The 16,314-nt window shown below is 39.5% G+C and overlaps 1 pseudogene; it reads right to left on the reverse strand.

Annotated features, from left to right (window-relative positions):
• Positions 1 to 3,086: 3,086 nt before the first annotated feature.
• Positions 3,087 to 16,314, reverse strand: part of LOC118985137 (malate dehydrogenase, mitochondrial-like) — a 54,306-nt pseudogene continuing 41,078 nt past the window's right edge.

The following is a 16,314-nucleotide window of genomic DNA, read 5'->3' on the forward strand; positions in this document are numbered from 1 at the left end:
GGATGCCCAGGAGGTAGGAATACAGGGGAATTTAGAATATTTCCAGTGGGACTAAATCTAAATGCTTTCTCCATGTTTTCAAGCTTCTCTTTCCTTAATAACAAGCACTTATCAGCACAGATCATCCTTCCTATTTATATTTTATTTGTTGTAGTCACAGCTTTGTGGAGGAATGACCAGGTAGAAGCACTTCAAGCACCTCATGACTGCACTTTAAAACTTTTTGTCTCCTTGTTAGTACAACAATAAATCGAAGTTTTGGGTGACTCTGAAGGAGGGGCTCACCTACTAACATATGATCATCCTGGTAGCATTTCGAGGATGCTTGGCCACCATCACTTGAAGCTTAACACATCACTTCTCCATCTCTCCTGGTGTGCGCCATGGTTGGGGACTGAATTGAAATGGACCACTGGAAGCCTGAGAAATGGTTACCCCAAATAGCTGAGTACCTTGGTGGGATGAGCAGGTTTAGCTTATGCTTGGTGGAGCATGAAGGGGGCGGATGAGTGTTGAACTATCACTTAGCCATTGACTTCAACACAAGCCAAGGGAAGTTAGAGCAGAGAGGAAATCATCATCATTAGGAATTACAGTGGGCAATTGTTCACCCTTTCCATTGCTCTCTTCGGAGTTCACTAGCTAAGCCTCCTGTGTGAGTTTAGATTTTACCCTACAGCCACCTTTGTGCTATCCTCGGTGAGTTTTCAATGAGATTTTTAATCCTTGGGTATTTGAATGAAAACACTTGTGACTAGGTAGAAAAATTCAAAGAAATGCCTGCCTAGAACACACCCTCTTCCCAAATTAGACAGCAACAGGGTCAGTTTCTCATCTCAAAACCAGTTTCATCCATGATAATTGGCACTGTTGTATTCTCTCCCATGCGTTCAGTTTTTGTAGTATACACAGTCTCAAAGTTGTGGCTGGAAGCCCTTCCCAAGTGCTCTCCTCATAGGGACTGTATCTGTGGTATAAGACGGTCCTCTTTCATTAGACAGTGTGGGTCCCTCCTCTCCTGTGTGGCCTGAAGGATTCACATTGTTAATGGGAAAAGAAATGAACCCCAAATGTATACATCTCAAGTACAGTGATGGCTCAAAGTTGATTGAAGGAAAGGCTGGAATTAAAAAAGGATTAAGTAGAAAGGGTCCATGGAGCAATTTATATTCACAGTTCCAAGTACGAGAAGTGCAATTAAGCGATTTTTCTCTGGAATTTCCCAGAGGAGGTCTTAAATGTCAGCAATGCTAGGGAACTGGGGCTAGTGGAAAAATGATCCTCTGAGGAGTTGTATTTCTGTGTGGCTCTCACCTCTATATTTCACCTTTTAAAATTTGTCTGTAAAGTGAGTTAGTAGTGCTGCGTGATTTGTCACCAGTTTGTCACAATTCAAATGTCAGCTAATTCAGATCCAAACATATATAGGCAGATCTATCAGAATGATACGGAGACCAGTGCTTTTTGCCATTCCCTGAGTCTTTTCTTCAACTTTTCCATAACCTACTATTTCACATCCTCTGCCCCTCCCACAGATATTACAGTAATTCTATAAATGTAGACAAAATAGAGATGATATCTGCTCACAAGTTAGAACATCCTTTGTACAAGTCAATCTAGAGAACTTGAAAATGTTAGGAGACATTGACAGAAAATCATCATGAAGATCTTGAAAGAAGTTCTACTTGGTTTTGCCTGGTTTATTACTTGAGAAAGTGTTAGTGCTAAGTGCTCTTTGGTGAACAAGAGTAGGAATTGGTTTTGATTCGGCCAGACCAAGGTTAAGATACTCACTCTGGAACCTACTAACTGTATGGATCTGGGCATGCCATTAACCTCCATTCCTTCCTTTATAAAATGGGGTGGTACTTACATCTTCAAGTTGTGAGCACTAATGAGGTAATGTGTATAATGTGTAATGTCTGGCGTGTGGTAAGCACTAATCATAATTGTTATATCATTATAATCCAGATGTCATCTAGGGCCGTCTCGTCCCTGAGAGTTTAAGGTAAACTTCTTTTGAATCTAATTTCATGATTCTTCAGAGTCTAAAATCCTTTCCCAAACCCTTGCTTCTTCTGTTCTTCTCTTTAAATGGTTCCACAACAAGTCAAATGCTGAATTCTGCTCCTAAATACCTTAGGTACAAGTGTCAGCCCCTTCACCAATTTTCAGGAAAAACATCAAATAGCACTATGCAGTTTGGATCGCTAAACGTTTTCAGTACTTGAGAAGTCATGAGGAGGGGGTACAGCACGAGGAAGAGTAGAGCCTTCCAGGTCCTGCTTGCCTCAGCAGATCCATATTTACCCCCTATTCTCTGTCAGTCTCATCCCTCCCTACTCTCCCCCTCTGCTAATTCAGTAGACTCCATCCCTAGTGCTCTCAATTCTTGTTACACAGAGTGTGGTCCACGGATGCATGCCAATAGCACTGCATTTACCTGCAATGCAGATCACTGGCCTCTCTTGTCCAGACCTGTTGAACCGGAATCTTTATTTAATGGATTCGTAGTGATTCATGTATGAGTTTAAGTTCAGGAAGCATTGCACCTGCATTTTCTCAGGCCTCTCAGGACTCACCTCCACTGCAAGTAGCTGTGTCAAAGCAGCTGCTGAGAGATTTTTTAAATCCCAAGTTTCTTCCTTATCCTTCAGCACATTGCATGGTGACCAAGAAAATGGTGTTTCTTTCATGTTCACTTACCAGGCTCAAGTTGTCACTTGTTTTGGTNTAATTGGGTTAGTTGTCTTCTTAGAGTGAAGTCGTGTGAGTTCTTTGTATATTTTGGAGATTAAACCTTTGTCTGAGGTATCATTGGCAAATATGTTTTCCATATTCTGTTTTTTTTAAACAATATTGAAGCCTGTTTTTATTGAGGCACCAGTACAGTGACCTGTGATTTGGAAGAGATGGTAATGTGAATACAACACTCATCCTCAAAGCAAACTGAAATACAAAGACATCTGCACTGACTTGATAGTGACATGATGTGTTCGTAAATTAAGGAGAAGGATTGCTCAGTAACTGCTTTCTCATTTCATGTTCTTTTTATAGTCTTCTTTCTTGATTGGGGCGTTCAGCTCTTAAATGGCCTCCGTGATCATCTTCTGTTTGGAAGGGGCAATTTGCCAATGCCTACGTTCTTCTTGATGCCCCTTTCCCCCATCAGCAATAGTGTAGAGAAATAGGGACAGTCGGTTTCTTGGGACTTAAAGAAATACTCAGCAACTCCTTCCTTTCTGTTGATTGCTTGCACAAGGGACAAGACAAACTGGGCTTTATCATATGCCATGGACAGGGTGGCAGAGCCTTCTCCAGCTTTAGTCTTGACCACCACCTCTGTGCTGGCCTCCTGGGTTTTCCCAGGCAGGGTTGTCACTGGGTCCTGAGAAAAGTCCACCTTCGGAGTGCACTGAGAAATCAGAGGAATGATGGTCTTCCCAGCACAGCTGCCAGTGACAGAAACATTGACTCCAGCGGCATCCAAACCCTTCAGTTCTGCAACAAAGGTGTTGATGCTGACAACATCCAGGGTTGTCACCCCAGAGGTCTTATTGGGGTCGTAGATGCTGTGTTTCTTGAAAACTTCAGCTGTGATCAGGATGGTGGAGTTAACAGAATTTGCAGATCATGGCCTCAGGGCAATGCTGGGCTCAGGCAGCAGTCAGGGTGGCCATGATTGTGGCATTGCTGTTGAGCAGGTCATCCTGTGTCCTGCTTGGTTTTGTCAGGATACCCACTCAATTATAACCTTTCAGGCAGTCTGGCAGCTGTTTGTGTCTCAGATAGCCTTTCACAGTCACTCTGGTTTGAACGTGGCTCAGATCTGCAGCCACTCAGGGTGTATGAGCAATATGGTAGAGGATCAGGGGGCTCACCAAAGGGCTGTTCTTCAGGAGAAGTGAAAGGGGCTGCCCAATCGCTCCAGGGCAAGAGCATGGCTGGGGTGGGTGGGACCTGCACTAACACAGAAAGAGCTGCCTGCATATGGGCAAGTGACTCCAACGACTTTCACACTGCTCTGGGCCTCTTGGCTCCACTCTGCCTGGCCTCGCCAGCATTGGCGTGTTCTTGACACAGTAGTTCTAAACCACCTTGCTTTGTTTGGCTTCCACTGCAAGGGCTATGAATCTCAGCGCAGTACAAAGATTCTGACAATGTGTTAATTGACTGATGGAGACAAATAATGATGCCTCTCCAAGTGCACCTTAAAAAACAACTTTTAAGCCTGAGGAACACTAAGAGTGACCCCTGGCTTCTCGCAAATTCACTATGAGACATTTTATGCAGCTTCCCAATTCATAAATAAACTACTAGGGATCTAGAAGTAAAAGGCAGAAAGAAGTTTAATTATCCAAGCCATCTGAAAGAGCATCATGGAGCAAAGCACAAAAGGGCAGCGGATCCCCACTGATACAGAGCATTAAATACCAAGAGTCACAGGCCTGAAAATGATATCTCTAGATAAAGGAAGATGATGAAGCTGCATTATTGTGATTTCAAACTCTGGCCACTTTGACATTTACTCTCTGACTCTTTATAAATTCCTTATCTTGAGCCAACTAGTGGTGTGCCAGTGAACCGTACTGAGAACAGAAACTGCCTGTGGAAGCAAAAGGAAGCTAAATATGGCATCTGACAAAGTTGATCCGGGGGCATGATGTATAGATAGAATACAGGCAGAATTTTTCATATGATGGAGAGAAAAACTGAAGAGAAAGACAAGTAAAATGTTCTTTAAAAATTGTGAAAAGGAACATGTATGAATGACCCACAGACATGGACAATGGTGTGGGGATTGACTGTGGGAGTGGGGTGGGGGTGGGCTGGGCAGAGGAGGGCAAAGGGGAAAAACTGGGACAGCTGTAATAGAATAACAATAACCTATTTAATTAAGGTTATGAAAGCTCAATTATATATGAATACTTGGCAGGTCAGGACAAAAATGACAGATAAATAAATAAAAGTTATTGGTCAAGTTACTACAGTTGACAATTAAGACTGAAGAACATGCTCATCACCCTTGTGAGGCCCAACTTTTCATGGCCAGCATAGAATCAGGGTGACTGACACCACCATTCTGTGTTTCAACACCATCGCCCTACAGGGCACTGAGTGAGGCTGTGTTTTCTGATAACTCTTTATTATTTCTCAACAAGATATCACCAGTTTGATAAAGGAAGACAGATGAAGCAGATCTCCCAACACAGTCAGAGAAGTACACTTTGTTCCAATAGAGCCTTATATTCAATACCACCATTTTGTCAAAGTGTTTTGAATCATATTACCATTCACTATCATTTTCATTGTGATCTCTGGACACTTCTTTGGTCATACATCTTAATACTTTGTGTGTACCCACGATGGAGAGCACATATTTCGTGTATATTTTGTGTGCTTTGGGTCTTTCTATGTTCTTAATATATTTTTTCATTGCCTGAATGGATGTGCACTGCTGTTGCTCATGCCTTTTCCTGTAGTACATTTCTCTCTTAGAGACAAGCTTCCTTTTCAGAGGAAAACTAAATCTAGATTTCATTCTTTGCTCAAGTTTCCAAGTGCAGGATGAAATAACATAAGAAAAATAAACCCATTAAATTTGTTCTTTAGAGTCAGCAAAACTACAACAGAAATTATCTTAAAGGGTGTGGTTTTAATTATTGATAGACCTGCTGCAAAATACTTTGAGTTATCCCAGGCTTCTTAACTCACCTTTCATTTATCACATTCTTTTAAAGTCATGGTGTTTTCCTGATGCTTTTCAATGTTTGCTCCTGTTCCCTAGTTCCAGGGAGAGAAACAGAGACAGACAGAGATAAAAACAATTCAAAGGCATTTCTAAAGTCTGTCTATATATTTGCCCATTTAAAAAAATCTTATTTTTGTTCCTTTTATGCTGTTGTTATATTCATTCTCTCACAGGATCCACATTCTGACTTTTTATTTTTTGGAATAAGTGAGCAGTGGATCAAATTGTCTGAAAACACACACGGACACACGCAGAGCTCATACTGTATTTTTTGTATGACATACACTCTTCATGAATTCCTTGTCTCTCCTCAAGAAATATGTGGAAACCTTTTTCCCTGGATATGAGCAATTTTGCCAAACTGAAAACTCTCTGCATATTTTGAGACAATGTCCCCACTGTCATTTGACGGAATGTGAGGTTCGTTTTGCCATTACCAACCCAGGTCCATGCCAACCAGCATGTCATCAGCCCCAAATTTAGGACACAAGTTCTGACCCACTAAGTGTACTAAGGGAGCAAATAGATCAATTATGGAAACTCTGGAGTGTCCTGCAAAATTCAGACATGACATTACTGAATCTATAGTGAGAACCTTTCCCTCTGTTTTTGATCTCTGTTTTCAGTCAGGCTTCTTTACTGTTGAAGCTAAGTATTTAAGTAGCTTTGTTCTTTGACTCTTCCAAACGGCTTTCCAACCATGTCTGAGTTTCTCAATATATCTGCCAGTGCTGCAATATTTAGCCTTGTATGGTGTTCATTGCCTTGTGATCATCCCCTCTACAAAGTGTCAGAACAGATGTAAAACAGTAGATTACGTACACAAGGAAGGATAGTTTGGTGGTACTCATTAATAGGAGCTTATTTGTTATTTTATTTTACTTTTTCCCATCACCATGTATCCCCCCATACTCTCTTCCACCTCCACCCACTCCCTGCCCCCGCTTAATTACCATGCTGCTGCCCGTGTCCCTAAGTTCCGTCTCTTCATTTTTCACCTTTTTTGCTTGATCTCGAAAGAGATCTGAAGTAGAGACATTAGTCTAGATTAAGTTACAATTGATTATATTCTGAATAATTTATTTGACAATGACTTTACAAGAAGAAAAAGTTTGGAAAAGCATTCTATAGAAAAAATGTAAAGCTCGTTTGGAAACAACCAAGATATGGGGATACTAAAGAGTGAAGAGTTGGGAATGATGCCACCATTTATAGGTAATCCATCTATTTGAAAAAAAAGTATTCAAAAGGCAACTTACAAAAAGTAGAATGGTGGTTTTCAGGAGCTTGGAGGAAGAGGGGAATGGACAATTACTGTTTAACAGGTTTAGAGTTTCAGTTTTACAAGATGAGAGAGTTCTGGTGATTGATAGTGGGTGATGGTAGCCAGTATTATGAAGGCATTTAACTCCCTTGAAACATTCACTTAGAAATGGTTAAAATGATAAATTTCATGTGCATTTTACCACAATAAAAAATGGAAGAAAGAAAAGGCCACTCAATATTTTGTCTTTCCCCCAGGGCCTCTTTAAACATTTTTAGTATGGGGGTTGACTTCCTGCACTCTTCACTGAACTCTCTTACAGGGGTCATGGGAATCTGTTCATTCGCTTTCAGGTAATAGGCAGTCCTATGGTCACTTTAGGTGGCAAATACAAGCTCAATTCAGCTATCAGAATGTCCAGAGGCAATATATTAAAACCCCAAATTTCACTTAGCGTTAAAACTTCTTTGTAGCTGAGACTTTTTCAGGTTGACATGTAAAATTGCTCTTTTCTTAAAGGTAGTGCTTCCATTGTAGGTCTCTATTCCTGCTGTTGATCAGGCAGAGGGGTCAACAAGATATTGAACTGGTCCTACTTTGTATTCTTTAAAAATATAGTAATTGGAAGAGGGAGTCTCTGTCACCCTCACTCTGGCATCCCCATATCTGTCCTATTTGGTACTTTATTTAAATTTGAGGCAAAGACTTTCGTTATAAGACCGCGTTACAATGTGCTGTCAAGTGTGGGCAGAAGGTTGGGAAAGAGAGAATCCTGTGGCCATCATTCAGATGACGGGGCAAGGCCCGTCCAAGACTTAACTGTTGTGACACACATATATGAATGACCGTGTGTGAGAGAGATGCAAGTAGCTCCAAATCAAATTTTATTGCATATATTTTTCTTCATGTTTTTATTAGCTATAATTTATTGAGTGCCTACCAACTGCTAGCTGTTCATAAGTGTTTAACACATGCTTTTAAAATTTATTAAATGAATACAACCGCACAAAGAGGTAGGTGCCAGCACTGCTTTCCAGGTGAGGTAACTGAGTTGTGTGAAGTTTGAGTCACTTACCTAAGGCCACACAATTAAGTGAAAAAGCTGAGATTTCTGTCTTATGCCACCTGAAATGGATGGAGCATCAAGATCATTTTATTGTTGACAACTAATGTGTTTTTACAAGGGGGTCTAAAGCTGTGTTACACTCAGGAAATCAGATGACAAGTACTGCCAATGGCTTTTTGTTTTATTCCTCCTAGTAGGCTTCAACCCCGGAGTGATCCCCCATTCACCCTGCCTTGCTGATCTCTTTTCTCTCCACCTGGAGACTTAGTCTTTCAGACTAAGCATTATTTATAGCCCCACACACACCAAGCCCACTTTGTGTAGAGCACAATCTGCATACTAACACAAACCAAAAAGTTGTGAAGCTACTATATTAGCCAGGGATGAGTGAAGGCATCTTAATGGAAAGATTGTAAACATAGGGACACCTGTGTCTCCTAGTTCACCTCTCTTTGTACCCTCATATTTTTAAAATATTTTATTTATTTATTTTTAGAGAGGCGAAGGGAGGGAGAAAGAGAGGGAGAGAAACATCTATGTGTGGTTGCCTCTCATGCACCCTCACTGGGGACCTGGCCAAAATCCAGACATGTGCCCTGACTGGGAATCAAACTGGCAACCCTTTGGTTCACAGGCTGGTGCTCAATCCACTGAGCCACACCAGCCAGGGCTGTACCATCATATTTTATATGTCATTTTAATATATCATCATCTCATGTAAAAACATACGTCTACTCAACCAACTAACCAATTTAACCAACACTTTGCCCTGTGTCTGTAAAGCAGGCCAACTCAGGGCTAGTCGGCTACTCAACTGTAGGGCCCCTTCCGTGGGGTGATGAATGGTTACCAAGAACTATTTGTGTTTGTTGTGGTACCTGTTTAATGTGCTTGCACATATTTCAGTAATTGTGAAATAAATGTAGGAAAAGCAAGGGTAAAAAAAAGGGGGAGCCCTGGCTGGTATAGCTCAGTGGATTGAGCACGGGCCTGCGAACCACGTGATCGCTGTTTGATTCCCAGTCAGGGCACATGCCTGGGTTGCAGGCCAGTTCCCAGCAGGGGACGCACGAGAGGCAACCATACGTTGATATTTCTCTCCTTCTCTTCCCCTCTAAAGAAAAATAAACAAATAAATCTTTTAAAAAAAACTGATGAAATAAAAGACAAGAGAAAAATTTTTTTAAAAAGGGAAATAATCAGACAAAAATCTGGATGCAGTCCAAACCCAGAATGACTCCTAAGTGTGTAAGTTCTCTCTGTACTTAAAATCAAACACCTGCCCCGTTGGATAATTATTTACTCGTGAAAGTTTTTAGTACACTTCCATCAGTGAGCTCTTATTCAAAGGAAGTGTCTTAGGCCTGTATCACAAGATTGGTAAATAGGTCAGTCTCTGAGGAGGTCCTATTTTACTTTGAAGAACAAGGGCTGAGAATGTGAGTGTGACATCAAGAACACACACACACAACTGTAATATTGGAACCCTGGACCAGGGTACCCTTGTGTCCCATACTGGATCCAAACCACAAAGAGCTTCACCTGAGCACTTGACAGGCAACTTTGTTGACACCCCAACCTTTTGAAAAAGGTTATAAACATTAAACCCCCTTTTAGGACATATGTTAGATTGAATATAAAATGATGTAGTTATCTTTTCAAGAGCAGAAATATAGTTATTTAGAATCCCTTTATGCAAATACAAAAAAGCTATGGCTTTAGAGAAACTATGATTTGTACAAAAAGTCATTATAATATCTGCATTTCATTGAAGGTTATTTTCTTGCTCATCCTTCATCAAGTAATTTCACTTATGTAACTATCCTAGACAAATTATTTATAGTTTTAATATTAACTTTATCATTTTGATATTGCAATTGGACAAATATTTGCTCCATGCAGGTTAGTTGTTTTGCATCACAAAAATCATGTGAATATGCAGTTAAAAGAGCTAAGCTACAGCAGTTGCGTAGGGCCCCTTCCTCCCTCAAGACAGTGCACCGTACACTGTGAACTCAGGCCAGGGCATTATTTGTCCATGGGCAGTTCACTGAATGCAGATAAGGGAAGAATATAAAAGCTACATCCTGGGGTCAGCCAGGTGAACCACGTAAACAGATTTTCAAGCCAAAGTTGCCAGACCGAGAAGTAAAATCCAGGTATATGGCTGCAGGAATGAGATGATAGCTGAGACGTTCACAATGGAGCTGGGAGAGGTGAAATGGAGAAAAATTCTCTGAGAAGAAGCAGTGGATGCCATAGATCTCTCTGAGGCGTCCAAGGCCTCACACTGTTTAGGAGGTGCTTCCACACACTCCCCACTGGCCTGAAAGGCCGTGGGTCATTTCCCAGCTAAAACCATACTTTTCCGTTTCCCCTGGGTTTGTGTACCTGATTCTAACTTTGTGGAAACACTGCTGGCTGGGCATGGGTGAAATGGAAATGGGTATCGAAGCATGGGTAGGTGGGTCCTGAGAGGGGATTATGCCCAAATGCATAAATATGACAGATAAGTTCCTCCACTGCAGAGAAGCCCATCTCCAAGCAAACCACCCATCAATCCCCAAACCACTTTTCTTTTTTTATTTATTTTATTTTATTGTGATTCAAGTAGAGTTGGCGGCCTTTACCCCGCACCTCTCACCCCCACCCTAGCCATCCCCACCTCCCTCCCCCATTCCACCCCTCCTTGGTTTTGTCCATGTGTCCTTTACAGTTTTTCCTTAAAACCCTTCCCCCTTTCCCCCTCATTGTCCCTCTTTCCCCTTCCCCCTGGTTACTGTCCGTTTGTTCCTAATTTCAATGTCTCTGGTTATATTGTGCTTGCATGTTTGCTTTGTTGATTAGGTTCCAGTTAAAGGTCCCAAACCATTTATCTTCACAATCACATTTTTAATATGAAATAGGACATATCGACAAAAGGCAGGTATATCAAGTTAACCAATAACAATGAAATGATCAATCATATACCCAACACCAAATTCAGAATAGGATATTAGTACTTCAAAGGCCCTGTATCAAATGTTCTATTGATCTATTTATGTTTTTCCCTTTTACAGTCTCTTAATCTAGTGAATTTTATTACAGTTTGTGTTGATATGGAAATATTTTCTGGGTTGATACCGATTCAGTAATGATGATTTTTTTCAACAAGACTGAGCTCAGGTTGTCGGTAGTTTATCTGTGAGTAGAGCATCTGTAGTCATGAGATGTGCCTAGAACTTGACATCCTCTACTCTTTGGAAGGAGGACACTCTACACAGTCCATAATTAAAGGACTGGAGATTTATGCTCCCCCTCCTTAAGGGAGGGGAATTTACATAAATTATTTGGAATTCTTCTGCACAGGAGACTTGTTTCTTCTCCCTTAATTATTTGTTTATTTAATCACTTATTTACATCACTGCTAACTAATGTATATTTATTTGGTACTTTGGGTTCCAATTCAATATTGTTATTTTTTTGTTACTCAAGTGTTATCTTCTGTGTTCCTTGGACGTACCCAAATCATTGTGCTATTTTGTTTTGTTTTTTCTGAACACTTCCTTTCTTTCTGGCACTACAAGATGCCCCAGGCTCACTGTGTATGTATATTTTCAGCACCAGCCCTAGGATCAGCCGTTTCTCCAAGGAGTCCAGTCCTGTAACTTTACATACGCTATTTTAAAAACTTTTGCTATTAAGGTCATTGTTATTGTCAAATAAGTTGGAGGAAGTATTCCTTCTTTTTAGCTCCTGGGAAAGTTGGTTTATTGTTGGAGTTCTTTGTTATTTCATGTTTCCTGGAACTTTCCTGCAAAGCCGTCTGATTTTAATGTGTGTGTGTGTATGAGTGTGTGTGCATGTCTTTGGTAGAATAATATAAACTACTGATTCTGAATTTTAATGGCTGTCCAGTCTTTCGAATAGAACCAGTTTATGCAGGTTGGATTCTTCTAGAATTTTTTCCCATTTCACCTTATATTTTCATTTTATTAACAACATTATTCATAACATAGTTTTATCTTTTTAATTACTGTAGTATCTGTAGTTATAGCATTTATATCCTTCCTAATAGTGTCTACTTTGCCTTCTCTATTTATGACCAGAAATTTGTACAAGTTATTAGTATTTACAAGTAATTGTTTTGGGGAGGGCTTTGTTGGCCTCTGAACTTTTGCTTCTATTTGTGATCTTTATTATTTACTTCCCAACATTTTGAGGATGTGTATTATCCTGTGCCTTTGTAATTCTTAGTTTGGATGTCGGGTTAATTATTTTAAAATGATGTTTTTTTCTAATAAGCATACTGAAGGCTATAAAAGTTCCTACAGCTATTACTTTAGTTATATTCTAATTTTGAGATGTATGAATTTGGTCATTTAGTTTGAAATATTTTATAATTTAATTATGACTTTTTTCTCTAATTCAAGGGTTATATAAAGGTGCCTTTAAATTTCCCAATTCATTCATTCTTATTACATGTGGATAAGATTCTAGGGACTTCTCTAGTTACTAGAAATATAACAATAAATAAAGTAGAATAAAAACCATAGGCTCTAGGAGTTTACATTCTAGTGAAGGGAGACAGATGCTAAAGTTAGTAACATTTTAGAGAGTGTGAAATGATTTAGAGAAAAATGAAGTCAGAACAAGTGATAGAGAATGAGTCGTGGATAGGGTGTTGAAGATTTTAGTAAAAGGACCTACAAGAGATGAAGGAGTCCCTGAATGTTTTATTACCTGCATGAAGGATCCTGGCAGAAGAAACAGCAAGTTGACTAGTTCAGAGGCTGCATCACTCTTAGTGTGTTAATGGGAGAGCAGAGACAAATGTACTTGGTACACACTAAGTGGCGGAGGGGAGAGATGAGATTAGGGAGACAAAGTTTTCTTTGGAAAAGTTTGAGCTGGAGGGCTAGGTGGGTGGGCTTTGTGGGCTACTGGAATGGTATGGCTTTGGACTTTCACTTATAGTATGATGTAAAGCCATTGGAGAAATCTGCCTAGAGGTATGACTCACCCAGGTTAGGTTTTCTCGGGATCACTCTCGTTGTGAACTTGAAAATAGACTGGCTAGGGACCAAGGGGAAGCAAGGAGGGAAAAATGTATTGCCATTTACTTTGTAGACTAGGATGTAATCAGTTTTCATAATGTTCCTCAAGTTCTTGCAAAAAAATCTTTAATCATTGTATGCAATGTTACATATACATTCATTAGATCAAACTGATTCATTGTGGTATTCAAATCTTCTATATTCTTGCTAAGTTTTTATCTGTTTGACCCATGAGTCACTATAGATGTACTAAAATCACCCAATGGGATAGAGACTTTGTAATTTCCCATTAGGTCTTTCAGTTTGTGCTTTACACAGTTTGAGATTATATTATGAAGTCCATATGAGTTAAGAATCACTATTATCTTCTGGCAAACTGAAACATTTGATCAGTATGTAGAGCTCTCTTTACCCTCAATAATGCAGTACTAGGGAATTTGACAGGTGGTATGACAGAGAGATGGATAAAACACAATCCCTGAGCTATTTTCTAATATTCCCCAGTTGTTGATTTCTATTCTGACAACCAGGGACTATATATTTAAAAGCTTGGGGAATTTGATCATCAAAAATCAGAACCATTTATAAAATACTGAAAATATAAACTCATTGACAAGAGAAGTTTATTTTCTATTGAGGATTTAGGTGGAGAGAAATGGCAACATGTTACCTCTACATTTAAAGAACTTTCTGTTAATGTACACAAATGCGACTCATTTGTATATGTTGATTTTGTATCCTGTAAGTTTGTTGAATTCATTTATTAGTTTTAACTGTGTATGTGTGTATAATATTTAGGGTTTTCTACATGTAAGATTGTGTCACCTGAGAACAGTAGTGTAGGGTAGTGGAGTCAGTCTGGCTTCCTCACCCAGGTGTCTGGGTAACTAAGGGAAGCAGTGTTCCCATAGCCTTGTAGAAGAAGCCTGATAAATTATGTTCTGTTAGCCTTGAGACTGGGTCTAACAAACTGTTCTCATAACATGAAGTGGGTTTGCATACATAGAATTATGTTATGTTATGTTATGTTATGTTATGTTATGTTTTGTTATGTTCTGGCATTTTTCGAGCTTTGTTCCCCTCTAGTACTTAAACAAGTAGGGGTTTCTCACTAGTTAGCGACATGCAGCTTGCAGCATCTGTGGCCTGCCCACCTGTGAATAAAGGTATGTCAAGCACCCACACAACTTTATGCATTTTCTTCCATGTCCCAGGAGCAAGAGTGGATCTGCCCAGCCTTGATCAGCTGCAACACAAGTAAATATAATGGTTTTGAAATGCCGAGTTTTCAGGGGACCTGACACCACAACATTAGTTGTAAAAGTTCATCTCAATCAGTGTATAATGAATTTTTTTCTATTGCTCTATCCAGGGAAAGAAGTACATTGAGCTTGAATTTCAATGAATCAGAAGAACTGACATCAAACCGTATCTAAGTAGAAATGATGATGTGTCATTTCTATTCATTGATTTTAATTACTGTGATTTCTATTTATGGATGTTTCTGCACCAATAAATATAAGTAAAGTTCAAGTTCCAAGTCCCCAAAAGATTTTTTACAGCACTCTAAATAGACAAGCATTGTGTAGTATGAAGGGAAATGTCATTGCTGCCTTAGGGAAGTATTTCTTTTAAAGACTTTATAAATGAGATTAATAGTTAACCAAGAGCAATATCATCTCACATTTAAAAAAAAGTTTTTTCAATATCATTCCCTTCATCCTCACAATACTGACACAGAGATGGCTATAGTAATTTCCTTTTAATAAGATAACAAAAAACTATGGTACATTTACACAATGGAATTCAATGGAAAAGAAGAAGGAACTCCTACCCTTTGCAACATCATGGATGGAACTAGAAAGCATTATGCTGAGCGAAATAAACCAGGCAGTGAAAGACAAATACCATATGATATCACCGTTAACAGGAATCTGAACAACAAAACAAACAAGCAAGCAAAATATGACCAAAGATGCTCAAATACGGAACAGGCTGACAGGGACCAGAGGGGAGAGGGGAGAGAATCATAGGGGAAAAGGGGATGGACTCATATGAACAAGTATAAAGGACACATGGAAAACAACTAAGGGTGGGGGGTGGAAAGGGGAGGGAGGCTGGGAGCACTGGGGAGGGGCAGGGCTGGGAATATAAGACAGAAAACTGTACTTGAACAAGAATTAAGTAAAAAAGATAACTTAAAATGTATATTACATTTTAAGGTTTCTTTTTTAAAGATTTTATTTATTTATTTTTAAAGAGGGGAAGGGAAAGAGAAAGAGAGGGAGAGAAACATCCATGGGCAGTTGCCTCTCATGTGCCCCCTACTGGGGACCTGGCCGGCAACCCAGGCATGTGCCCTATCTGGGAATCGAACCGGCGACCTTCTGGTTCACAGGCTGGCACTCAATCCACTGAGCCACACCAGCCAGGGCTTAAATTTTCTTTTAAGATTATATTTGTTAGTCTTTTCTATTTATAAAACAATCAAAACACCCGTAGCCTGTGAATCTTTTTATAACTTCCACCAGTAGGAATTTCAGAGTCACTGGTTTCATGTAAATCTTAGGAAACTGATATAATCTATCCAGAAAAACTGCTGACTATAAAGTTAAATATGTAAGTGGCAATTTGCAGATCATGAGCCAACCATCCATTGAATTCCACAATCACACAACAAAGAAACACCTGCCTGAGAAGCACAGCAGGCAAATAAGCAGCTGGTGCTATGCTCTTGGGAGTTGCTTCGAGTAAAACAATCCCTGGTTCCACTGAGGCAGAAAGATATGTTCTTTCTTGTAGCTGTTATTCTGTTCCCTAGAAATGCAGTTATATTTATAATTTTTTAAATAAGTGGATTAAAAATATCTCCACATTTATTAACTGGCACATTTTGAATGCCTAGCAGTCTTTCAAATTTGCTAAAATTGTCGCTTACTTATTTACTGGCTGACTGATTGCTCGTGAAACTTTTATTTTTTCTCCAGTCATTTAAGCTTCTAGTTTATTTTGAAAATCATCATCAGATAAGGTAATATTCAGTGAGTTATAGGATTTGAATTCAAAATGATCTTTTCAAGCTATGACACACTAATTCCTGGTAAGATCTTGAGTTAGAAACTCAAGTAGCCTCACAGTTTTCTTTCTTATCTACAAAGTAGGGTTGCTATGATTATTAAATGCACACGTCCATGAT

The sequence above is a fragment of the Sturnira hondurensis genome, unplaced genomic scaffold (genome assembly GCF_014824575.4).
Source record: "Sturnira hondurensis isolate 20B ecotype Veracruz unplaced genomic scaffold, ASM1482457v3 Scaffold0004091, whole genome shotgun sequence".
NCBI lineage: Eukaryota > Metazoa > Chordata > Mammalia > Chiroptera > Phyllostomidae > Sturnira > Sturnira hondurensis.